Here is a 13637-nt window from a genome sequence, read left to right on the forward strand (position 1 = left end):
GATGGTGTTGGCAACTCGTATGAGATCTTTGAAACCCTCCTTGGCCTTCCCTTCTACCTGGGCAGTGAACACCTGCAGGTGCCTGCTCAGCCCTTAACCTTCCATCCGAGTGGAGATGAAAGGCCCCCTCTAGTGAACCGTGTTCGTTACAGGCCAGCTGCAGTACATGCACCAGGGCACTCTGGGAGACCTGCAGTAAACAGTCCATGGGAGTGAGCACACTGGCCTGCAATAGCAGGTGTGACACATAGGTAAACCCCCCTAGTTGTGCATGTGCACACCCAGGCCTCAATGGTAGGCCTGACCTACGTTTACAAACATCATGTCAACACTACTGTGTTGGAAGGGTGCTCCCACTTTCACACTGCAGTACAGTGGGAAAGGGCCCAGAGCCTTCAGGCTCCACATGAGAACCAGCATGCACACTGGCTTGTCATGGCAGACCAGCGGCCTGGGTCTCCACAACACTCGTGGTGTCTGAGCACTATCCGGACAACAACGGCATTCTGAATTCATGCTAAGCACCTCCTGGGTGCCAATGCCCACACCAGCTCGTCTTGGCTTGCTGGTAGTGGGGTCCCCTCAACATCACTGGTGCAAGGGCTCAGGCCGATCGGTACTAGCAGGCTGGACACAGGCACAGCACAACTTTAATGCTAGCGCACACACCACTTCTCAAGAAATGTCCCATGAAGGGGAACTGACCTCCTAGGTAGGAACACCCTACTGGGGCTCTACCCTGTTCTTGCAGCGTCCACACTCGGCCCACACACAGCTATTCACCTACCTCGAGCTTCACCCCTTGGGACGTATCCTAAGGCCAATCAGGCGGCAGGGAAGGCCCCCTCTGGGTTGGCTCCCACATGGAGATGCCAACCTGAGTGGGAGATATAATGGGCAGGCAAGTCCTGTGAGGCATGATCAGTGCCACGTCCCCTACTCGCCTATGCCGTACCCGCCCTGGGTACATGGTGTACCTTTTCGTAGAGTTCTCCTGAGGACAAAACTTAACCCAATCGCACTAGCGCCCCGCTCCTAACCTATGTATGCAGGGTGCTCATACCTTCCCACAGAAGTACAGTGGGAACATGCCCCGAGTTATTGGGTCACGGATAGAGAGTAGGCAAAGACTAGGAGGACAAAAAAAGCAAAACAGTTCAAGGATGTTCCCCTAAGAAGGCCATGTCCAACAGAACTATACACTGAATTGTCTACTGTGCCCATTGAATAATAGCAAAAATGTTGAATTGTCACAGATTCTGTCTTTACTGTAGCAAACATAAAATGAATCCGTTTTTTAATAAAATGTTATTAGAAGCGTATATGTCATTGACACACATAGGGGTCATTATAAACACAGCAGATAAGAAAGAGGTATAACACTTGTAAAACAAGGCCTTCCAGTCTGATAAACTAACACCTCACCTGAACAGCTTTGCTTGGATCTTCATAGGCAAACAGATTTGTAGCCTTCACTATGACACAACACATACAGCACACTGAGATGCAATGAATCGTATATAGATCTTTATATTTAGGTGTATCAATCCTTCTCCTCCAGGGTCTCAGAATATATGAGTCAACTAACTCAGTTGTGGTGTGTGTTCAAAGAGAATGAGTCCTGTGCATGCCTTTAATTTTCTGTCTCATTGCTTCAGTGCACTCAGAAAAAGCATGAATAAATTCCTCCCTTCCATGTCTAACGCAGTGGAGATTAGAATTTTTGAATGGTGCCTGCTGTAGGCCTCAGCATTTCTACTCACCTCCCTATTCTAAACAGTCTTCAGCATATGGCAAGTGAACCACAAAGAACCTTGAAAGACCCACTAGCACAGCAGTACCAGCACCATCCTGTACACGACGTAGGCTAAGACCACCGTTCCAAGGCTCCCTTAGAGATAAAGTATTTAATGTGGCAAAGAAAGTACAGTTTCTTGCAGTCGTCCTAACAGGTTTGTAACATATGTTGTTCATGGTTGTCATTGCTGCAACTCTAGTACAAAAAGGAATTGTCCACAGCAGGAAAATAGGATTTCAGGGAACATAGAGAATCTTTGAAGCCAGTTGTTTGCCCAGATGTTAATAATACTCACCAGAAAGGAGCAAGAAGAGTGAGAGGGGAGTGGAGTTGGCCTCACGTCTAGGGCGGTCGATCTCGAATCTGGGGAACTGGGTTCGAGTCTCGGCAATGACGCTGAACATCCTGTGAGTCTGGGCAAATCACTTTATCTCCCCTTGCCTAACAAAAATTAATGTGTCCTCGTGTACACGTGTCCTCATGTACACATGTACCTCTTGTCCTATTGTAATCAATTCCCTTGCCCCCATCCTTGTATCTTGCCTATGCCTAACCTGTACGTAAAGTGTTTACCCCTGTAAAGCGCTCTGATACCCTAACGGGTCATGTTTGCACTATATAAAACCTCAAATAAATAAATGTAACGCAACTGGTGTTATGTAAAGGGCTCTGATACCCGATTCGGGTCAAGTTCGTGCTATATAGAACTCAGGAAATAAAAAGAAAGCTGGCTTTTTTGGATTTAATATAAATTAGTGTTGGGACAATGAATGTTCAATGAGCGTAACCTAAACACAACTGAGTGCCATCCATCTAGTGTGGACCAGTGAAGCCCTGCTCATCAAAAACATCTCCAAGTGGATCCAGAGATGTCATTGGATTTCATTTATGAGTATTAAAATAAGTCATGACATTTCCATTGCAGATATAGTGTGCCTGCTATGGGTTTGTCCTGGATGTGAGTGGCATGCTTTATGATTGACATTCATGGCCATGTCGTTAGTGATGTACAAGGCGGGCCCACGTCACTTCCATAAATGTCAGGAAACATCATTTAATAGTCAACAACTTTGTAAATATCAGGAAATTGTAAATCAATGTGCGGATGAGAGCAAAAATTCAACTTGCACAAAACAAGTGTGCAATGACCCTAGAAGGATTGCACTATGGAACATCGAGGCTAGGAATATTGTGATACACTAATATCTTGGACAGAATATCGCAGACTGAATAACCAAAATTAAGAGCATAAAAAATAATCATAGATATGCTATTCTTAAGTTCTCACCTATGCACCTTAAAGATCTATATACTGTCAAGGTGCATCACTGTTTACAGGTCCAGATCAGCCGGCTAAAACAAGGGTGCCTCAGGTAGGACCCCTGGTATGGTAGCAAACTAGCGAGAACAGAAGTAGAGATCTATAGCGAACAAAAGTCACCGACCATTAGGTCAGTCCATTCTTTAGGCACACTTTCGGAACCAAGGAAATTAACACTTTTCTTTACGTAACAACTTTTCGCACCGGACACCATTACAGACGCACAGGAGATACATATTCCGCTCTATCAATACTCGAGGTATATATACTGCATCTGTTGGGTGCTCGGATTTCTTCAAATTTGGGAACCGGGCACTGTGGAGTTAGGTATAGACATCTATACGTGTGGGCTTTCCAATATTGTGTCCATAATATTTGGTGCCATCGAGATTCCTACCTCAATATTCCGGGGAGCACCCCTCATAAGAGACACGTTGGTGATCTTTCCTTGATTACCGTTAGGGTGAAGGCTCTTCTAAAAAGATAATGGAGTTACAGCTGGGCAACACACATCACACAGGGAAGAAGCGACATGTATTGGGCGGGATATTCAATAAAAAACTTTAGCTGGGACACAGGCAGAATGTTCTCTCCCAACAAAATAATTTTCCCCTTTAGATTTACTTAAAGTGGCACAGTCAGTGGTGCAGTGTAGGAAAGGAATTAGGTACAGAAGGACATATTATCAAGAAACGGCGTTAAAATTATCTCCGCAGAAAACTGCCGCTAAAGTGGCGATAATGGGCTTGATAATATGCCCTTGAGAATTCCCATAGAAGCCCATGTTCTGGTGTCAACGTGGGCTTCTATTGGAATTCTCTGCGGCATATTATCAAGCCCATTATTGCCGCTTTAACGGCAGTTTTCTGCCGCTAAAGCGGCGATAATTCTAACGCCGTGCTTGATAATGTGCCCCAGAGGGAGCATTTGGCCAATGTCAATGAACGCATTATATTTGAGTACTTGGCTTGTACCAAGGGTAGTGAGGCACCATTTTTTTTTTTTTTAAATAAACGTACCTTATTTTCAGCATGATGACCTCCCTTCCTTGGGTGTCTTCTCTCCTCACGGAAGCTCCTGGAGCAGAAAACTGCACTACCCAATACTGGTGCTGCTTTCACAGCATGAAAGCAGTGTCAGGATTGGATAGAGGGCCTCTCCCAGCACTCCTAAGAGCACAAGAGGCCTGCACTTTCTTTAAAATGCGCGTTTCTGCTTGGCCGGCCCAAGACGACCGGCCAAAGAGACATGTGCATTTTAAAGAGCACAGCTGTCTGCTGCCACTCAGCAGAGCTGGCCCGTACCATTCTAACACTTAGTTCAGGATGGGATGCTGAAAAATAAAACAGTAATAAATGAACTTTATTACCATTGTATTTTTTAGCTCTGGGGCCTGTCGGGTGACACTCCTGTGCTCAAATGGAGGCGCCGCCCCTGGATTACAGATTGGGACAAAGCATGAAGGAAGGAAAATTGTCTAAGATACACCTGGAGCGAGGGGAGCAAGCAAAGGGCTACTTGATAAACCCTTCCAGAAAGTGGGCTGTAGGCTGCACTGAGGCCAGTCACACACAGAGGGCCATATTATCAAGAACGACGATAACATTATCGCCGGTTTAGTGGAAGGAACTGCCGCTAAAGCGGCGATAAGGGGCTTGATAATATGCCCTTGTGAATTCCAATAGAAGCCCAGGTACTGGTGTCAAGGACATCAAACCTAGGCTTCTATTGGAATTCACAAGGGCATATTATCAAGCCCCTTATCGCCGCTTTAGCAGCAGTTTCCTGCCGTTAAACAGGCGATAATGTTATCGCCGTTTTTGATAATATGGCCCAGACTGTTTCTGATGCTCCAGTAACACCCAGGATTGCCTGAAACACTCTGGATACACAGATCAGATAATGTCTCATTCATGCTGTGGACAAGAAATGCTTCCTGCTGGAGCACACCTATTGTGTTGGCTCCTCTAAAGGTACTGTTTGCTGAGCGGGTACAATGTTTCCGGTGAGTGCTCAGCCAATTTGGTTTTGTTTTTCTGAAACGAACTCCTAAAGCAGGAATGGCTTTCTGAAAAACTAAAAAGTAATGGCCCTAACACTCTGGGAGTTTTCTCCCATATTGTAGGAGTAATTTTCTTTTTTTTCTTTTCAGAAGATTTTTCTGGTGGTTCCAACCGGGGAAACAAGTATGTCAGAAAGTCCACCTTAAACAGGGCAGAAGGTTTGAGGTTTTTCAATGGCCTGATGTCAGTGGGGCCATCGGTCCAAGGTTTCTGCCAGTGGGGGCTCTGTAGGGTAGAAACAGGGTGGTTCATCTGACTCTAAACAGAGCGGCAGACAGTCAGTTTGGGAGACCATGCGGCCCACCAAACTCGAAACAACCACTGAAGTTTCTTCTCTCTTTTTATTTTCCCAGAAAAAAAGCACCTTCATCCAGGTACCTTCTCACTTTATGGAACCTTAGCTTCCCAAACCCAGTGGAGATTGGGCAATGGTATTATCAGGAGGGGTTATGTGAAAATACTAAGTTGTGGCAAATGCAACACCACAGTCAAACCACAGGGACTTCGCCACTCAGACTTAGTATGGGTGGGCTCTTTCCTATCAGTTTGCTGCACACTGTCTGGCAGTCTAGATGACGTTTACTCAGCAGTGGCCCATATTGGCTCAGGTGGTAAAGGTGGGTCATAGGCAGCAAGGCTACAAGCCGGGCACCCAGTCAATTTTCTGTGTTGCTGTCTTTTGCCATCGTGGCTATTTGGGAGGGGGCTGCTGACCTGGTGGACGCTCAACACTGACTCTAAATACACAGGGGCTTATTTTCAACCCCCTTGCGCCACCCATACGTCACTTTTCCCATCTTAAAAGTGGCGCAAGTGGCTTGTAATAAGCCCCACAGTGTGTATGACAGCTTTTTGAGGCGTCCACCTACGGGAGAGGGGGGTGGGGGTTCATTTGTTTTGCTTTGCCCAGAAGAACAGTAACGGTTTTCTTGGGTTACAACTCTCCATTAATTACCCATAAATTGAGGTGAATCGGACATCAGAGATCTTTTCCAAACACCACAATCCGAGATTCCAATCCTTTTTGACCATGGAATGCTGGGTAAAAGGAGCAAGGCGCCTGGGAAGTCACTTCCTTACTTTTATGGCCTACAGTGGAGCACCTGCCAGAGGTGGACAGGCTATTAACCGATGCTGTGTAATGCCAGGCCGGTGGCTGCATTACACAGATTATGGGCAACCTCTGGCAGGGTATTTCTTACTTTTAGGATAACTGTCTATCAGTCTTTTTTAACAGTGGCGGCTCCTCTGCTAAGGCAGAGGCGCGTTGCCCCACTGCTCTGTGAACAGGCCAAAAAGGAAAAAGGAAATGATAATAATGCATTGTTATTATCATTTAATTTTTCTGTGGCTCAGCTGGTTAGGGGCGGGTGGGACAGTTTCAGAGAAGCAGGGGGAGGAGTGGTGAGCACTCTCTAAAGTGCGCATGATGATTTGGCCGGCCAAACAGTCATGCGCACTTCGCATGTTCTCCGCCAGGCTGTATTGTACAGCCTGTGTGGAGAACATGATCAGCCCCCCAGTCCCTCTCTGAGCACTGAATCATGTCGCTCAGACCAATTATGACGCTGCTGTAAGGCTGCGTTGTGATTGGCTAATGGAGCCTGGAAGCCTGTGTGCTTCCTTACCCTGGAGTCGTGCACTCGACTGAAGAGCCGAAAAGGTCAGAAAGGTGGCGGCTGGCCTGAAGAGAAGTGATTAAAAAAAAAAAAATTCCCTCCCCCGTCCCATGACCTGACCCCCCCACCACCGTTAAGTAGCAGCCGACACTGGTCTTGTACTAAATGTAATGAGCATGCTGATGTTTTGCATGAGTGCTCATGTTGTTAGTCTTCCTGCTTACTGTCACAATCACAAGGACATCCTGAAATAAAATTTCACCAGATATGCAGTTAAAAGAGTAAACGATCCTGTCCTTGAAAATGTGGCTGCATTTCTGTGCCTCCCCTCTGATTTTGGGGAAAAGTATAAAAATCAGCTACTTCCAGGAGGCATGAATATATGGGTAGAGCTCAAACATTTGGGATACACCTGCCAGAGATAGGGGTTGATGACATGATTTCTTATTAGCATGACTGAGAAAGTGTTTCTAAAGCTGTTGTGAGCACTCCACCCTCAGTGCTGCAGCTCCTACCTCCCAGTCACCATGGAAACAAGTGATGCCAACTCACAGGCACTTCTGCCCAGCTCATGTTCAGAGCCCACAGGGCTGCATGAGGAACTCTCACGTGAGACATCCTAGGCTGTATCTATCACTTAGCTTGGGGACGTGACATGGGAGTCTGAGAGTTGGACTCCAAAGGTGCCACCAAAGTCTTATCCCAACAAGACTCCTCTTCGGAAGATACACAATCGAGAGGTGGCGGCCACCAAACTGTTGTACCCAAGGTTGATCCCCCATGGACTTCGATTCATCAAAATGCCAGTAGTAACATAACTGATTATGAACCCCCTATAGCATCCCTGATTTGACCTCTTGTCAGTCTCTTAACCTCTCAACAGCTGGTGAGATATGCTCCACCCCTTTCTGGAGCCAATTCCTCCCAAAGCAATGAGTTTGGCTTCTTGCAGTCAGTCTATCCTTGCCCTGAAAGCCAGATCAGGATATCTTACTTCAAAGGCTTAAAAGATGTTGGTGGGTGCAGTCCCACTGGTAGGGCTTTGCCAGATGGGAAGTGATGTTATTCTTTAATAATAGATGCCATTGGTTGTGGGAACTCCCCTCCAGAATACCTGGACCCTGCCTTGACCTGGCTGCCTGCCCTTCCAACTCCTGTAGTGAGCGGCCCTTGCTTATAGCATCCTGGGGATCAGGCGTGGCTCCTGGGGGCCTCCACTCCCAAGCACGTCCCTGGGTTTTGCTTGACTGATGACTGAGAAGTCAGCACAAAAGTTCTATGCCATGTGGTTCTACCTCAGGTGACTCCTGAGAAAATGAACTTCCTCACTCCTATGGACACCCACACTTCCTGCACTGTACACACACACAAAATCAAACTGCCTAATCTTCACACCTAAACGTCATGCCATCAATCCTCAACATGGCTGACTACCAATACTAAATCATATCTCCTGAATCAATTACCACTGGTAGAGACCTCATGCCTAAACAACGTAAAGCCTGAAGCCCACATCAAGAGACGTTGATACAACATGTTATCCTAAGATCACTCAACATTCCATCCCTTCCAGAAGTGCGCTTACCCTTAGATACCTTGATAACTCCATAGGCGCTCCCATCTCATCCAACACTGCCGCACTACACCACACCACTGAGGTTAGAAGCATTAGTCGCTTCCCACCTCACTGTAACTCATACCCAACACAGCCCTCTCCCATACTAGGATACAGCCGCACAACTAAACGCTTCCACACAGCAGGCCACCAGGCCCACATGCATAGCAGATCACTCACACTCCACGTACCAACAAACTATCACAGCTCCAATCCGTTGCTTAGCAACTACCTCACTTCCTCATCGGAGTTAGAACACCCACTGAATCACTAAGGGTATGTAAACAGTCCAAACTAAGAATATCTACATTAAGAGATGCTCAAATTAAAAGCTCCCCACTACTAAGAGGCTATACAGAGGAACACCTAGATAGAAATCCAGCATCCTTGCACCAACAGACAGTAACCATTCAATTCAATTCATAAAGCTTTATTCGGAGCTTGACAAAAGTCCATAAAAGCAAATCGTACGTAATAAAACATCATAATATACATAGACAAATAGCAAGAATAAGTCATAAAAGCTTCATCTAAATGGTTAAAACAAACAAGTGATAAAAACAGCGGTAGCAATTTAAAATATAATACTAGGCCTTGCCTTGATAGCTTTTAGAAGAAATGTGGCAGTAAAAAAGCAAACATCAGGTGGGGGGTTAAAAATCAGTTTCATGACATCTTTAACAGTTCTAACACCAAATTTCTTGTACATAGGTTTTAAAAGATCAATACGGTAATTACCATATAATGGGCAGAACAATAAAAAGTGCATAGTGCTTTGAGCAGTGGTGCCATCACAGGGGCAGGGACCGATTGGGTATTTTTTGATATTGGGAAACGCCACTAGATGGTGAGCAATTCCAAAGCGCAGTCTAGTTAAAACGAACCTGTGAGAAGGTCTAGTAACAAAGCTCAAATATGGTTGGTAACCTGACGACTCACAGCAACTGTCATAGAGCGTACAAGTGGATAGATTGCTACTGGCCTTCAAGTGTTGCTCGTACTTTAGAGACAACCAAACAGATTTCAGTTCGCTTTTAGTCAAACTGTTGGCAGCATTACAGTCCTCATATAAGTTTAGACCATATATGTCCTTGAAGCTGCTCATGACAAAATTTAACCAAGGGATCTTTAAATAATTATCTAGAGACAGACAGTCCTTAATAATGGCTCTATTCATGGAAGTCTCCTCCTTAGCCCAAATAGCACGCCATAGCATTAGAGGTCTATGGGCAATGGAATCCGAAAGATGGTGTATTCCAAGTTCCCTATGCACCAAATGCGTGGATGCTGAAATAGGCAAACAAAGTAGCCTTTTTAAAAACAGGTTTTCCTCCACTTGTAAACTCCCAGCCGAAACATGCCCCCAGACACCTGCTCCATAAAGGGCAATTGAGAGACACCTCATCTGGTAGATTTTCAGCATATCCCCAATCCGCCTATCCCCGATCTTAGAGGCGAACGTGAAAACCCCGTGAGCACATTTCGCCATTCTTGCTCTAACGTGGGTGACTTCGCTGGACCAGCTACCTGTCTTGGAAAAGGTGATACCCAGATAGTTAAAAGTATCGACCGTCTGAACCCTTTGCCCTTCGATAAAGAAGGGATGGGGTTTTTTACGGCCCTTACCGCATTCCATGACGAATGTCTTTGATTTGTTAATGACCAGCTTCCTTTCCCCAATAAACAGGGAAAACCTGTCCATGAGGCGTTGGAGGCCTACGGGGGTCCTAGAGAGAAGAACCGCGTCGTCCGCATATAGTAGGACTGGGATATGGGAGTCAAGTATATTTGGGGCATCTGCCCCCACAGCCCTTAGAACAGAGTCAACCTCATTAATAAAAAGTGTGAAAAGCAGGGGAGCTAGCACACACCCCTGCCTAATACCACGCTTAACAGAAAACTTTGGTGTACACTCCCCACCTGGTCCATATCGAACACTAGAACTAAGATTAGCATAGAGTCTGGCCAGGAAGTAGACAATACCCTCCGGAGCCCCCATTTCAAGTAGTGTCTCCCAAAGAATCTTATGGTTAACCATATCGAAGGCACTACTAAGGTCGGCAAAACAGAGGAAGAGGGAACCTTTCTTGGCCAAAGTATATTTCCCTATAAGCAGTTCTAGGTTGAGACACTGTTCTATTGTGCCTCTGCCCTTCCTAAATCCGTACTGGGAATTAGCCAGGATGTTATTAGTTTCTGCCCATTCTTCTAATCTAACAAGAAGCACCCGGCTCATAATTTTCACGGAGGAATCTAAGAGGGAGATAGGGCGGTAGTTCTTAGCATCCCCCTTCTCCCCCTTCTTATAGATAGGAATAATAATAGATTCCTTCCATGTAGGCGGGGCACCATGTCTTACAGCAGCATTAAATACTTTTGTCAATAATGGGCCCCAGATCTCCGGTTCTTTTTTATAAACGTCAACCGGCACCCCATCAGGCCCCTGAGCCTTCCCACCTTTGCTTGCATTAATACATTTCTTGACCTCGGTTGGGGAGATGTCTAGGGGAATAATTGGCCAGACCCCACCTCCAGTGTCCATTTGTTTATCTGAATCGAAAATCAAAGAAAAGTGAGAAACCCAGCTTCCCGCACTAACGTTAGCCGACAAAACAGGTGTAACCTCGTCCCTTAAAAAAGGGCTGTTGACAGTAGCCCAAAATAGAGAGGAATCAGAGGTTTCGGCGGCCTGGTCTAACTTATCCCAGGCCTCTCGCTTAAGTTCTGCCTTTCTTTCTGATACAGCTGCCCGGTAAATAGCCCTAAGATGCCTGATAAGGTGTGTATCCCTCTGTTTAGCTGCCAAAGCCACTCTAAGGCTCTTAAGGGCAGCAGTACTGGCGTGGTCAAACCACCCCCTTTGCCGGTTTGAATTGCCCTTGGAATGCTTAGTGAATTTTGCTTCTATGCAGTGATTAATATCAGCAAATTTGAACAAGATTACATCTGTCAGCTCTTCACTCGCTAAAATAGTATCAATTTCCTTTGAACAGTTAACAATAATAGAATTAGACAAAAGGTCTGCCTTCTCCCCCTTCCACCTGATTCTAGTTCCATTGGGTCTATGTGGTTCAATGTTATCAACAATACATGGTTTAGGACCTAAGTTAGCCTTCCAAAAAACCATCTCCATGGTCAGGCAGTTGTGGTCACTAATTAAATTGTCTACTACCAAGGGCACTGAGCACCACGGATTGAGGCTGGAAGAGGTACAAATAAAGTCAATAACAGAATTAGCGTTTCTACCCTTGAAGGTGGGGAGAATTTCACCAAGAGCACCCCTCACATTCCCCATGATCTCCATATCGTAAGTCGTCAGGATTTTATTTAAAGAGTCCCCGTATGGGTTATGAGGAAAATGGGCGGCTCCCTCACCTCGACAGTTTAGGAAACCACAGACCCTATGGGCAGAGGATGAACAAGCAGAGGTATTAAAGTCCCCCATCCAAATAAAATCAAAAACAGTGTCATTACCTGTTACAATTTTAGCCAAAGCTGCCTCCAAGGCAAATGCTATCTGTTGCCTAGTATTATCAAAAACATTGTTATAAAAATTAATTAAAAGGATATTCCTATCCTGCTCCTTGCAAAGCCATAGGATCTGGGAATGGGCCCCCACCAGGACATGTTTCTTTACAGTAAGTGGAACATCAACAGAAATCAATGTCAGAAGGCCACCCTTGGCTCTTCCTGAGTTCGAAGCCACAGCTGGTAATTGATATGAAACAAAGCCGTTATAATTAATGGGGTCCAGACTCCAGGTTTCCTGAAAACATAAAATATTAAAAAGGTTGATAAAATCAAACCAACCTAAACATTCATCCTTATGGGAAAGTCCCGCAACATTCCAACAAGCTATATAACACGAACCAGAGTTAGCTGGACGGACGAGTGAATTCAATGTAGACCTATCCCTTCTTGCATTAACTGGACTATCGTGGTCACAAACCACAATAGAGTCTGGATGGCTTACACCAATATCAGTAATAATGTTTGTTAATATCCTAGGGGCCGTACTAGAGCTCTCTTTACTCAAAGCCAAGTCCTCCAACCTTACACAAATCTATGGCGGACTCCAGTCAATCATTGTTATCAAGCCCACTTAGAGGTTGAAATCTATTAAACGTAGGGATAGTAGGGGCAGCACACAGGTTCTGAACTCTAGGCCTACGCCAGTCATGCTCATCAGCAGGTTGGATAACAGGTTGAGTAGCGAAGTCTCTATAAAAAAACCCAAGTGGCCGCAAAGAAATGCCATGGTCGCTCGCAGGGAGAGATGCGGCTTTAATTAAAACTGTAGAGGTAAGTTGGGGGTTGCGAAAGTTAATGACTATACAGTCACCTTCGCAGGTCTTACGGGATTTACCAACCCAATTGGTTCTCCTGGTGCTTAATATATCCCTAGATAGGGCTACAGGAAAATCGCACAGTCGGTGGAGCCAGTCCACTGTCTTATTCTTTAATGACGAGTGGGATTCTCCGATTACAGGATTGCTATCATACCTCTTAACAGGGGGGACATTCATCAGGACTGCTACAAATGGGGCACATGTAGGTGGCAGGTCCGGTTGAGGGTTTCTATGGCTGAGGGTATTTACGTTTTGGCCCATCAATTCCCCTGGTACTAAACAAGAGAGTGGTTTAGAGGAGTCCTGCCGCTGAGATGATATATTAGGAACTACAGGAGGCTTTCCAGGGACATTCCCAGGTCTGCAATCTGAACTACTGCTCTTGGCCGTCGGTGAGGCTGTATTAGATGAAATTAAAGATAACTCATCGGGCACCTGGATACTAGCAATAGTGTTTGTAGCTGGTCTAATCTTGAGAAGAGAGTCCAGGATGCCTCCCAATCTGACTACTTCGTCGGTGATTGTGGTAAGTTTGGTCAATAGGGGTTTAACCAATATGTCAAACTTGGCATCTATAGCATGAATTATAAAATCCAACTGCTCTTTATCAAGAATGACCTTTGCTCCATCCGTAAACCCCGATTGAACTGGGAGATTTTTCTGCGGGGGGGGATCGTTTTTGTTAACATGGCGATTCCCTCCTCGCTTAGGCTGGATGGATTTGCTATTGTTCCTACAAGTGCGTGTTAATTTTTGGCGTCTGGATACAGGCTGACTGGGGGTTGGTGCATCAAGAGTAATTGCTTGGCCTGGTTCGGGGACGTTAGTTGACTCAGTGGTACCACTTTCCAAACTTATAGTGTCCGATAAAG

The sequence above is a fragment of the Triturus cristatus genome, chromosome 7 (genome assembly GCF_964204655.1).
Source record: "Triturus cristatus chromosome 7, aTriCri1.1, whole genome shotgun sequence".
Taxonomy (NCBI): Eukaryota; Metazoa; Chordata; class Amphibia; order Caudata; family Salamandridae; genus Triturus; species Triturus cristatus.